Source organism: Ananas comosus, linkage group 11 (genome assembly GCF_001540865.1).
Source record: "Ananas comosus cultivar F153 linkage group 11, ASM154086v1, whole genome shotgun sequence".
Taxonomy (NCBI): Eukaryota; Viridiplantae; Streptophyta; class Magnoliopsida; order Poales; family Bromeliaceae; genus Ananas; species Ananas comosus.
The window spans coordinates 2,330,490-2,343,461 of record NC_033631.1 but is presented as its reverse complement, the minus strand read 5'-3'; the positions used below and the strand labels follow the sequence as shown (position 1 = coordinate 2,343,461).

Here is a 12,972-nt window from a genome sequence, read left to right as displayed (position 1 = left end):
CCGCGCACGTGCTCTGCCTTTATCACTCTCCTCTCTCTTAACCAAAAGTCTCTCTCAAAATTCTAGGGCCGTATCTGGTTCGCCCCCTTTTCACCCAGGAATCAGAACCAAAATGGACGATGCCATTTGTAGGTGATTGGTATGCGGGAATCCCATTCTGATTCTAATTTTCGGGTGGAATGAGAATCATCCATTCACCTTTTTTTCCAATCCGGCCTAGGAGGCCGAATTGGAAATTGAACCTCGCAGGAATGAATGTTTATTTTGAAAATATCTCAACTATATTTTATATTTTTAATTTGAAGCTAAATTTAATTTTTAATTTTTAATTTTAATATGCATTTAAATTAATTTGCAAAAATATTGCAAAATTTTAATTTGCAATATTTGATAAAATATTGCAAAATTTTAATTTGTAATATTTGATAAAATATTGCAAAATTTAAATTTTAATTTGCACTTAAATTAAAATTTAAATTCAATCAAGCATTTTGAATTCGACCTATGAATACCAAAATTTCAATTTCAATTTCAATTATATGTTAAAATTTTAAATTTTAAATTTTACTTAAATTTTAAATTAAATTTTATAGATTCAAATTGGAATTTAAATTATAATTTTAAGTTTGAATTTGAATCAAACCGAAAATTAGTTTTATATTTTGAATTGTCCACTCAATTTCAAATTTTAATTTTTTTAAAAAAATTTACATTTAAAATTTTGACTTATCATTTTAAAATTTTGATGCAAATTTTTAATATTTAATTTTCAGTTTGAATTTAAATTATAAATGTAGTTCTATGTTTCAAGTTTAAAATATTTTTCTATTTTATATTTTAATTTTAAATTTATTTTAGTTCAATAACCAAAAGTTTTTCTATCTCAACCAAACAATGAAAATAGGAATCAACTATTTTGATTCCGATTGTTATTCTAAACCAAACATATTGGAGGATTTTAACATTCCGTTTCTGATTCCAGTCCATTCTAATTCCCATTCCAATCCTAATTTATCTTTTGAACCTAACACGCCCTAGATGTCCATTCCGATTTCTATTTCAATAATGAACCAAATATTTTTAGATGATTCATCATTCTATTTCCCATTTGAATGCAATCCAATTCCATTTCCCATCCTATCCATTTCCCATCCTATTCCAATCATGAACCAAATTAAGAATTACCACATTTACAACAAAGAAATAACAACTTCCTGATACAAGAGCATTTGTAAAATTTATCAAGAGCAACACGTGTGACAGTGCAACCAATAGCTTCAACATTTTGGCAGCTTGATATTGATCTTTGTACATGAAGAAAACAATGACACTAGGAGCCGCATGGACTTTTCCTTATCAAACCTCAATTGAGGAAAATCCTTTTAAAGGCACTTCAGCAAGGTTTGCAATGATTCTGAATCTTGAGGAGAAGGTTGATTTTGTTCGGTGGTAGAATGATGCATTCTTCACATTCAAAAAGATAGTTGAGTTACTTTCAATTGATTATTTTAGTAAAGAACAAATAATATTAGTGTATACTAGGGTACTTTCTTTATCACCATTACTCAGGCAATATTTCTCATTTAGATCAACTCTAAATATTAGGCCCATAAGGCCTTTTGATATGTATACCTAGGGTTTAATCAAGTAATGAACTAAAATAACTTGTCATTTCTGTAATCTTCTTTACGCAACTTTCTCTCCCACTTTCTCTACTCTTTCTCTCTTAAAGGTTCAGTCCCCTTAAAGTGATTGTTTATCATTGTATCATCCAATATCCACGCCCATACATGTTCCTTACTCTACAAGGATTGAAGTGCCGCCCCGTGCCGTATGGTACGGGGCGGCACGTACGGTGCCCCCAAGAAGGGGGCATGATACAAGGGGGATCTCGGATCCCCCCTCCATGCCGCGGCACGCGGGGCTGTGCCGCATGAGACAGAGCAGCACGGCGATGCATGCCGCGGCACAGTGCCGTGCCAGCACTGTGTTCTTTTTTTTGCTTTTTTTTGCTTTTTGCTTTTTTTTTGTTTTGTTTTTTGGGGTACTCAAAACATTCCGGGTACCCCCGAGCCCTCCGCTTTCACCACAAATATCCATTTTTTCTTCACAAATTATTTTATCAAAATTTGTTGCACCGTGAAACTCTTGCCGAATTAGAGGAACAAAATCGAACTCAATAAACAAATTTTGAGGCACATCAAACATAAAATTTTATTTTTGCATTAGAAGATTGAAAATACTGATAAAATTAAAAGTTAATTAGTTAAATTAAATCAATTGATATTTAAATTTATTTAATTTATTTGTCATATAATTTATCACTTAATTTTTTTGATAGATCTACTCATTTTTGGAAAAAAATAATTAAAAATAATTGTTTCAAATAATTTTAAAAATTATTTTTTGTATTTTATAAAAGAAAGACTGTAATATGGTCAAAAGAAAGAAAGAAAAAAATCTTTGCATTTTTAAAATTCTAACCTGTCAAAATTTCTATTCTGCATCAGGTATAGTTGTATTTTACATACAAAAAACCTTACAAGTATGTTAATTGATGAGTATAGTAAGCTATACATAGCAAATATTTATAATTATTTAATTAAATTTTTCAAAATAACATTATAAGAGCTTATTAGGACCGAAAAAGCTGAAATAATCCGTGTCAAAGCGTGCCAGTAGGAGGTCATGCGTATCTATCGGCACGCAAGCACACCATGTGTCGGCGCGGAAGCGTGCCGGTGCCGTACCATGCCAGAAAGAAAGTGGCATGCCCCCGTGCCACGGCACTTTAAACCTTGTTACTCTAGCATGCAAAGGTTTTTAGAAGAAGGAGATTGAATTCCCAAGAAAGAAGACTGATTCTCAGTTTAGAAAGCTACAGACTGACATGAATACTATCAACACTATCCTCAGCAATCATAAGAATCTGATTATTGGAATAAGTACCAAACTTCGCTTACATGAGGAGCTCTAGAGTGATATACTGCTGTATTGACCATCTGCTATTATAGCTGCAGATTTCGTGCAATTGTGAGGAGAGCAACAGTTACCTCTTCGGTCAATAAAAGTCAAAGTGGCGAAGGCAATAAAGAATTTACTATTAATCAGATAAGGCACCAAACAGAGACGTAAGCAGCAAATGATTTCTATAGTTGAAGAGCAGCAAAAAGATGGCTTTTCAGGTCAGAAAGTGACAATCTAAACCTTTTACATTCAAGGAGAAATAATCACAGCCTTTTGAAACAGAGGAACAACCTATCAGAGATTTATAATAAAGAAATATGATATAAGTTCGTGGTAACACTATCAAGAACAGCACATGTGAAGGTAGGGTTGACCGATTTGACATTTTGAGAATTTGATATTTTGAGAATTTGATATTGATCTTTCTGCATGAGGCGGAAAGAAATGAGACCATGAGCATGCATGGACAATACCTTACCAATCCGTTTGATTGGGAAAAATCCTTTTAGAAGCTCCTTAGTCAGGATTGCAATTAATCTTAACCTTGAGAACAAGGTTTATTGGGAATGATGCATGCTTCGCATTAATAAATATAATTGGGATAATATCCTATTAGTGTTTACTAGGGCGCTGTCTTTACTTCTCGTACTGTAGTGCATTTTCCTTATGTTAAAATAAATAAAAAAATCAGCTCCATAAGGCCTATAAAAGTGCATTCTGAACTTCCAAATTTCAATCAAGAAGGAATGAAAAGAGCAGTCTTTTCTGCTATCTTCTTATTTCTCTCTCTCTCCTTTTCTCACTATCTGTCTCTCTGTAAAATATCAGATCCAATCAAAGTGATCGTTTATCCTTTATGAAATAGTAGAACCCAATCAGATCAACTTCAATAACTAAAGTTATATGGCATGACATTATTCCTTGACTCTAACTTAAAGTGTTTTCTGTGATTTAAATTATCTGTTTACACACTAGTAGAACCATCTTATATTCTGACATTGGCAATGTAATTAGAAACTGCAAACCAGTAAGAACTTGAAGGCCAACTTGGATGTCAGAATAACGTATACCTTGATAACTTGTGCACTATAGCCCTCTTTGGATGCATGAATATCATGTCAAAATATTTCCTTGATTAACTCAAGAAGCTCGTAAAATTTGGTAAACGAGGAACATGGTCAAATGTCTAGAAAGACATACCATTTTTAGCCTTCAAGTCATTCTTGCGAAGTAGGATAAATCATCTCGCAGGTGAAATACACTATCCTACCAAATCATGGATAAACTTCTAAGAAGAAAAAAATCGAACTCCTAGTTAGCAATCACATAAAAAAGAAATCCTAGGAGCGCATAAGTTATCGCTGAATAACTTGTTTCGACATCCAAATAGGGCCTATCAGCTTTTTCGGATGTTATTCAATGATAACTCGTGCACCATGAGAATTTTCTTTTGTGATTGTCATCTAAGAAAGAGTATGCGGGTAGTCCCTCAAAAGGTCTTGGCTGCCATGATTCGTTTGAATAAATAACTCAACCTACAAGATCAACCATACTTCTCGTGTGCTACATTTTTCTTGGGTAAATAAAAGATGTGTCGGACACAATGTTCATGCATCATTGTCACAAGCCCTTGTAAGGTGCTGATAGTCAATGAGCTATTCGAATAGTTCGTTTTACCTATGAGGTGATTTATCTTATTCTAAAAAAACAGAGTTGGAAAGTGAATATGATATGCTAATATAGACATCTACTCATACTTCTCCTCCATTGGTTTCTGCATAGTTGAGCAAACAAAGGCCCCGCTTGGATGCTTGAACATCTTGTTCAGCATACGTCTTTGATTTACTCAAAAAGCTTGCAGTATTTGGTACGTGAGGAGCGTGATCAAATGTCTAGCATGGCATACCATATTCGGCCTACAAAGTCATCTTCTTGGAAAAAGATAAATCACTTCATAGATAAAATATATTATCCTACGAAATCATGGATGTCAAGACGTTTCGAGAAGCAAAAAATCAGACTCGTAGCTTACAATTACAAAAGAAAAATCCTCACAAGCCTTGCTTGGATGTCATAATAAGACATCCGGTGACAACATACTCGATATGAAGATTTTCTTGCATGATAGAAATATAGGAGTTTGATTTTTACTCCTCGAAAAGTTCTGACATACATGATAGTATGTCATAGGTTTATCTTATTCCGAAAAAAAAACGACTCCAAAGCCGAATATGATATCATTTCTAAACATTTAATCACACTTCTTATTTTTTCAAATATTAAATATTTTTAAATAAATTAAAAAATATACTAAATAAAATATTCACGTGATCTAGATAAGAACGGTGAATAACTTATTTTGACGTCCAATCATGGTTTAAAGAAATGTGCCGAAACAAAAGTTTATTGAATGAAAAAGTTCGACAAAGAAAATAAAAAATCTTGGCAAATGAAAGGAGGGGATGAAGGCAAACCTGCAATGCGGCCGAGAACCTCGCACCTACAGCACCAAGAAGCGCATTTTCTTGAATCCCGCTAAGATTTCAAGAACCCATCGAATCCCTCCCTCAAGAATGGAAAGATTAATTCCTCAAAGTTCATGGATTCAGTAGATTGTAAGAGGAAGAGGAGTGGAAGAAGGAGAGAGTGCGATGGAAATAAAGGAAGGGGAGTTGAATTGGGCCGTTAATAACTCAGTAGCTTTTAGGGCAAAAATCGGTCGATCCTAACTAACTCTAAATAAATGAACAAAGGGCTAAATGGACCTCGGGATGCAAAATGGATCCAGGCCGGTAGAGCTTCCGGCCAGATTCGCTCGAATGGGGCACTAAGGTTTACTCCGGTATTGAGATTCACATTATTAGATTAAAATGGAGCCGTGATAAAAATATACGGGGATATATTTATGTATTTTTTGATAAAATTTTATAGAAAATATATCATAACCGACTCATTGCGATATACGAAACGTACGACCCACACGAAACCTAAATGAGAGTGACTGGTATTTTTATAAAGAAAACGCTTTGATCATTACAAAATTTATAAATTTTATAACTTAATGATTAGATTTTTTATTTTGAATATTATAAATTATATTTTTTTTTATAATTTATATTTTTCTACCGATTAAATACCGTCAAGTATGTTGACTTATAAAGTATTGTAAAATTTGTTTATAAGTATAGCTTCACTCATTTTTATATTTCAAAAAAGACAGGATGAAAAAGCGATAAAAAAAAATAATAATCCGCCCTTATTTGTCCAGCCAAGTCCTAATGTTATTCTATCCAAAATAAATAAATATATTTAAATTATCATACAACTTTAATTTTTTGTAGAATATTAGTGGCCTGTTAGCAAAAAGAAAATACTAGTTTTGAGATTTTGCAAAAGTGGACCATTTTTTCTATTTTTATATATTCAGTCCGACATTTTTTAAATGACCAAGATACCTCTATTCTCCCTGCTCTTTTTCTCTCCTGCTTCTTCTCACTCCACCACACCAACGTCACCGCCGTTATCCTTTTCTACCTCGCGCACGAGTGAAAGGACAATGACAAAAGTTGGCTTGCTTTATGGTCGTGGTTGTGGCCCTTGTCGACATTCTTCTGCAAGGTCGCTGTGGATAGACGAGAGTAGCGCCGCTTAAAGTATCGCCGGAGACGGAGATAGAGGTGGCGGAGGAGGAGAATAATGATCACTAGTCAAGGATGCTTCTGAAGTAGGTTCTAGAGTGTAGCTGCGGCAGCAAAGTGGCGATGATAGTGAAAGAGAAAAATCTAGTAGACGGTGCGATATTGCACTATTTAAAAAAAAAAAAAAATTGTTTCACTATTTGAACGTATGTTGCATTATCTAATACCTATACATTATTCCTCATAGAGTTTTCTAATACCTATACATTATTTCTTATGGAGTTTGCTACGTGACAATTCTTCTTTCACCTCCCTTCCCACTCCCCGATGCTTTTACTTTCCCACCCCATCTCTCCCGATGCTTCGTCTTCCCACCCGCCCGCTTTCTAATTAATGTATTCACATGATCCATTTTCATCTAAATAAATTACTTTTAAAAAAAGAGAGTAAAATAAGATCTCTTTATACTCATTTTTATCACATTTTTTTTTTCTTTTTGCTTTTTCTTGTGCACAAGAAAGGTTCAATTTTAGTTTGGCACGTGGCAGCTCCTCCTTCACCCCGCTTCCCACTCCCTGATGCTTCACTTTCCCACCCCATCTCTCCTGATGCTTCGTCTTCCGACCTGCTCGCTTTCTAATATATGTATTCACACAATCCATTTTCATCTAAACAAATCACTTTTTTTAAAAAAAGAGTAAAACAAGATCTCTTCGTACTCTTTTTTATCACTTTTTTTTTCTTTTTGCTTCTTTTTACTGCACAAAAAGGGTTCAATTTTTTGTATTTTTCTTAATCTTTTGTTTTTTTAAATTATGTGGAGATTGAAATTAGGGTTCCAAGGATCGTAACGGCGCGGTGAAGTGCGATGGATTTGGAGTCAATGAGGGGGAAGAAGTGGTGGTGTAGGGGGATCCGTACGGCATCGACGTGGCCATGATCAAGGAGAAGCTCGACGCCAACAATGGCGGTGGAGGCGACGTGGAGAACTGGAATTGCCTCTCCGATCTCGACGGGCCGATCAAGATGCGTAGGGAGTAATAACTCTATTACCGCTTCTTTCATTATTATTATGTATAATTTATTTGCTGTTGTAAGTTTTGCTACATTTGTACATATCTGTATTATATTTTCTATTTGTATCTATTGATGTCTCATAACAAGTGAAAAAATTGTAAAATTTTAACTTTGTCAATCTTTTATCTTCTATAGCATTAGCCTACCGCAATGCACGAATAACTTCACTAGTTTAGCAAGAAAGTAATACTATTTGATACATATATTAAACTGTAAATTAGTATAATTTTCTTACTAAATAGTGCAACATATGTTTGAATAGTGCAACTTTGTAATAAATAGTGCAACATTGCATCGCATCGCCAGATATTTTTTCCTTTCACTATCACCACCACCTCGTCGCTGTTGACTATGCCCGCTGCAAACATGCTTCGGAAGCATTCTTGATCAAGAATCAGCCTCCTTCTCTGCCAATTTCGTCTCCGTCTCTGGCGAAGCATCGAGCAACCACGACAATGAGCAGGTCAAGTTCATCGTATTCCTCTCACTCGTAAGTTGTTCACGATGTGGACACGACAGAGAAGTTAGTGCGAAGGCAGCGAAGATAGGATAAGCGCTCAAGTCTACCATCGACGGTAGAAACATAGCACGCAAGGTGTAGGCGAAGAAGGAGAGATACCCGTGCATTTACGGCACAGGGGTATTTTGGTGAATTTTCAAAATTTTTGATCCAAATCTGAAAAATTGAAAAAAATGATACACTTTTACAAAAATGCAAAATTAGAAGATTTTTTTTCCCAAAAAGACCAATATTATTTGAGTTTTAAGTGTTTCTTCTTTTTAAAATAAATATAATTTATAAAATTTTAAGTGTATTTAATTTAAATTTGAGTTAAAAAACAAAGAAATTAGTAGACGGGGAGGATTCGAGTCATTGGTAGGAGGCAGATTTTTTAGATTGGATAGACTAAGGACATGGATTTCATCCTGTCATAGAGGCAGGACCGAAAACAAGACGGATTTGGTGTTAGTGGGGCAGGAAATGCGGCAGGTTTCCCATTCCGAGATCTGCCCCCTTTCCACTTATTGGAGGTTAGGGTTTTGAGAATAGATGGTGTTTTGGGTGCTTGAAGTATTACACCAAGAGTCGTCAAGTTTGGAACGCTCAACAGTGTTACCTCCAGCTTAGGGAAACCCAGGGTTAATAAATAAGCTATTGGGCTCCAGTTAATATGGGCCTCAATAACTTTCACCTATTGGGCTTGTATGTGAACATATTATTTGGATTATATATATAACAATATATCCAACATGAACATATTATTTGGATTATATATAACAATATATCCAATAACAATATATCCAACAATCTCCTCCTATGTTTTCCATACAGCACAATCCAATACGGTGGTCAGTGTAATGTTCAAACAAGTATGAATCATCCACATTCAGTCCAAGACAATCAACTCGGATTAAAACTCAATCATGAATTGCCATCCAAAGGAGTGAATCAATCTTATCATGAATCTGTTCTGAGATCAGCATACTCAAAATAATTCTCAAAATCAGTTCACAACCAACATATGCATAAAAGTTAGATATATATGTAGGCCAATCAAATAATCCAAAACCTTACAAATGCAAGAAAAAGGCATAATAATATTCACAAATTAGAAATAGCAAAAAGCAAGTCTTAAGTAAATGGATTCCATCAAAACGGGCAATAGTAGGTGAACTGTCAAGTCCCCGTACACTCTAAATGATATATATATATTCATTCATCAAATAGATCATCCTGATCAGGATCCCACTTATTAGGCTCTCCTCCATCCCTGCCATCCTCTGTAGAGTATCAAATATAAATTTCATATTATCATGAATTTAATCATTTGAATAATCTACTAAACGTGTCTAGTTATACTAAAAGAACTTAGCATCATAACATCAGGCAGAGAAGAACATATATTAATGTCATAAAGCATCATAATATCATGTTCATAAACATCAAGCCAGTTTCATAAATTATAAACAAAGCCTAAATAGTTTGATTTACAAATAGCCATCAACTTAAGTTTATTTGTAAGAGAATAATCATTGTCTAGTTTCAAAGAACACGACCAATACCAACAGGCTTCTTATGCAGATAGCTATTTCTATGTTTCAATTTGGAATGTCACAGTTACAGATTCTTTAAAGTCAAATAATCTAGCATCAAGTTTGGAATGAGATCATTTAACCAAGAAAAGAATAGTCCAACCTAGTTGCATTGTATCATCAAGTTTGGAATGACACAAGCTTTCCAGGTAGAACTTTGAACTATATTAAAGTCATCTTTATCAAGTTTGGAATAAGACAACTCACCCTTTTCAAATTAGTTTGCAACCATGAACATCGATGAAACATATAAATTGTGCTTGACCACCAAAGGAAGATTCGATAATTCAAAACATACAGTTAGAAGGTAAGTAAATGGTAATTAAGACTAATCTACATAGTCTTTAAACCCATTTCCCCCACCGTTTTGAATAATCGATCTTTAGGCATACCTTTTGTGAGAGTATCGGCCATGTTATCCTTCGATCTCACATCGATCAAGGTGATAACCCCTTGTTCTCTCAGATAATTCAACAACGCATGTCTCAGTCTCACATGTCTTCTCTTTGAATTAAAGAAAGTATTTTTGACAACTTGGACAGCTGCTTGATTATCACAGAACAGGCTTAAAGAATTAATCTGTAGCCGAGTCAAAGGAATATCCAAAATCAAATTCTTTATCCATTTCGCCTCTTCGCCAGCGGAAGCTAAAGCAAAAAGTTCTGATTCCATAGACGACAAAGCAATACAAGTCTGTCTTTTCGATTTCCAAGTAATAACAGCTCCACCTAAAGTGAATACATATCCACTTGTGGACTTACTATTTCCAATTTCTGAGCACCATGAGGCATCAAAATATCCATCCACAATTGGAGGATAACCAGAATAACATAGAACATAATCTTTCGTACCTTTAAGGTATCTCATCAGCCTATTAAGGGCATCCCAATACTCTTTACTAGGGTTACTAGTGAAACGACTCAGCATGCCAACTATAAAGGCGATGTCGGGTCTAGTGCAACTCATAGCATACATGAGACTACCGATCAGTTTCGAGTACTTTAATTAATCCACACTGGTCCCTTCATTAGGACTCAATCTTTTATTATAATCACATGGTGTCTCACTCGGTTTACAATCACTATATCCCCAGGTAGAAAGTAGCTGCTCAATATAATAAGTCTGGCTAAGGGAGATGACTTGCCTTTCAATACTTACTTTCATACTAAGAATGGTATTAGCAATACCAAGATCTTTCATGTCAAATTCTTTAGCTAAAGTAGCTTTCGCGTCACTCACTACAGAATGATCGGAGCTAAAAATTAACATGTCATCAACATATAAGCAAATGATGATTATTTTATTTGACATAGAACGATGGTAAAGGCATATATCTGAATAGCTAGACTGAAAGCCATAACTCTTTACCACTTTGTCAAATTTAAGATGCCACATCTTAGGTGCTTGTTAAGACCATATAAAGATTTATTTAATTTACAAACTTTGTCCTCAAGACTTTTCATGACATACCCTTCCGGTTGTTCCATATAGATTTCTTCATTTAACTCTCTATGTAGAAAAGCTGTTTTTACATCCATTTGATGCACTATAAAGTGTTCAATAGATGCCAAAGCAAGAAGAATTCTTATAGTTGATAGATGGCACATAGCTGAATAGACATCAAAATAGTCTATTCCACTCTGCTGTTTATAACCTTTAGCTACTAAAAGTGCTTTGTATCTGGCTATTGATCCATCACTATTCAGTTTCTTTTTCAATACCCACTTACAGCCTATAGCCTTAGCCCCTTTTGGCAAATTGACTAGCTGCTAAGTGTGGTTCTGCAACAGAGAGCTCATTTCATCATCTATGGCTTTTGCCCACAGTAGGGATTCCCTAGATCTCATTGCTTCTTGATAAGAAAATGGATCATCCTTTAGATGATAAGTAACAAAGTTCTTACCAAAACTTTTGGGAACTCTCTCTCTTGTAGATACTCTAACTGGAACTGATTCAACAGCCAGCTGTGTGGGATTAGTGTCAGAAGGGCCTACTTCAGATTCTACAGGAGATTCCGAAATTATATCTATAGATCCAGAAACATTCAAGCCATGATCTCTGAGAAACTTATTCTCGAAGAATTCTTCATCTCTAGATTCTATCACTGTACATGTTAGTAGATAGATCTAAAAACCTATCTGCAGCACTATCTTCTGCACTACCTAGATATATACAGGTAATGGTTCTAGGTCCCACCTTAGGTCTCTTTGGATCTTGTATTCTTACATAAGCAACACAGCCCCAGGTCTTAAGAATATCATATCTACAAGGACGCTTATGCCATATCTCATAAGGTGTCATAGACAGCTTAGAGTGTGGCAACCTGTTCAGGATGTGATTAGCAGTTAGAACTGCTTCTCCTTAATAGGAAGAAGGCAAGCCAGCTGTAAGTAACATAGAATTTAACATTTCAGTTAACGTTCTATTCTTACGCTCGGCAACACCATTTGATTGGGGTGAGTAAGGAGCAGTGGTTTCAAATATTATGCCCTCTGAAGCACAAAATTTCTTGAACCCTGTATTGTATATTCTCCTCCTCTATCACTTCTAAACCTCTTAATTTTCAAGTTAAGTTGATTTTCTACTCTAGATTTGAAAATCTTAAACTTTTCAAAAGCCTCATCTTTCGATTTCAACAAATAGACATGACAATATCTAGAAAAATTGTTTATGAATGTTATCAAACACTTCCGACCACCTCCAGTGACGTAATTTCTAAAATCACAAAGGTCAGAATGTATTAGCTCAAGAAGTTGTGTGCTTTTAGAAACCATCTTAAAAGGTTTTCTAGTGATCTTAGCTTGTGCACACACTTCACATTTGTCAAATCGAATAGAAGTATCCAATGGAATGTTGTGAGTTTTAGCTAGATGTTGCATTTTCCTGTAGTTCACATGTCCAAGTCTATTGTACAACAACTTTGGATCAATCAGAGTAGAACTCACATGGTTTATGCTATTAGTATCTAAACTCAAACTATACATGCCATTAACCATGAATGCACAACCGAAATAACATGAGTTGACAGATAAGGTTACTCTACCATCCATAGTTGAAAAGGACATACCAGCTTTATCAAGTAAGCTCATAGATATCAAATTCTTTTTAAGTAAAGGTACTACTCTAACATGTTTCAGAGTTAGTAATTTACCTGAAGAAAGCACCAAATTTGCAGTTCCAGCATGAGTTACTTCTG

At 34.8% G+C, this 12,972-nt stretch overlaps 1 protein-coding gene across 3 annotated transcripts in view; it reads right to left on the bottom strand.

Annotated features, from left to right (window-relative positions):
* The window catches only part of LOC109717860 (UPF0481 protein At3g47200-like), a 14,725-nt gene extending 9,087 nt beyond the window's left edge, over positions 1 to 5,638 (bottom strand). For 2 of the 3 annotated variants that reach the window (XM_020243806.1, XM_020243805.1), the window contains exon 1: positions 5,442 to 5,638. The gene's annotated coding sequence lies outside the window, so the exon portion shown is untranslated. The remainder of the gene's footprint in view (positions 1 to 5,441) is intronic. The other variant, XR_002218327.1, reaches the window with a different exon arrangement.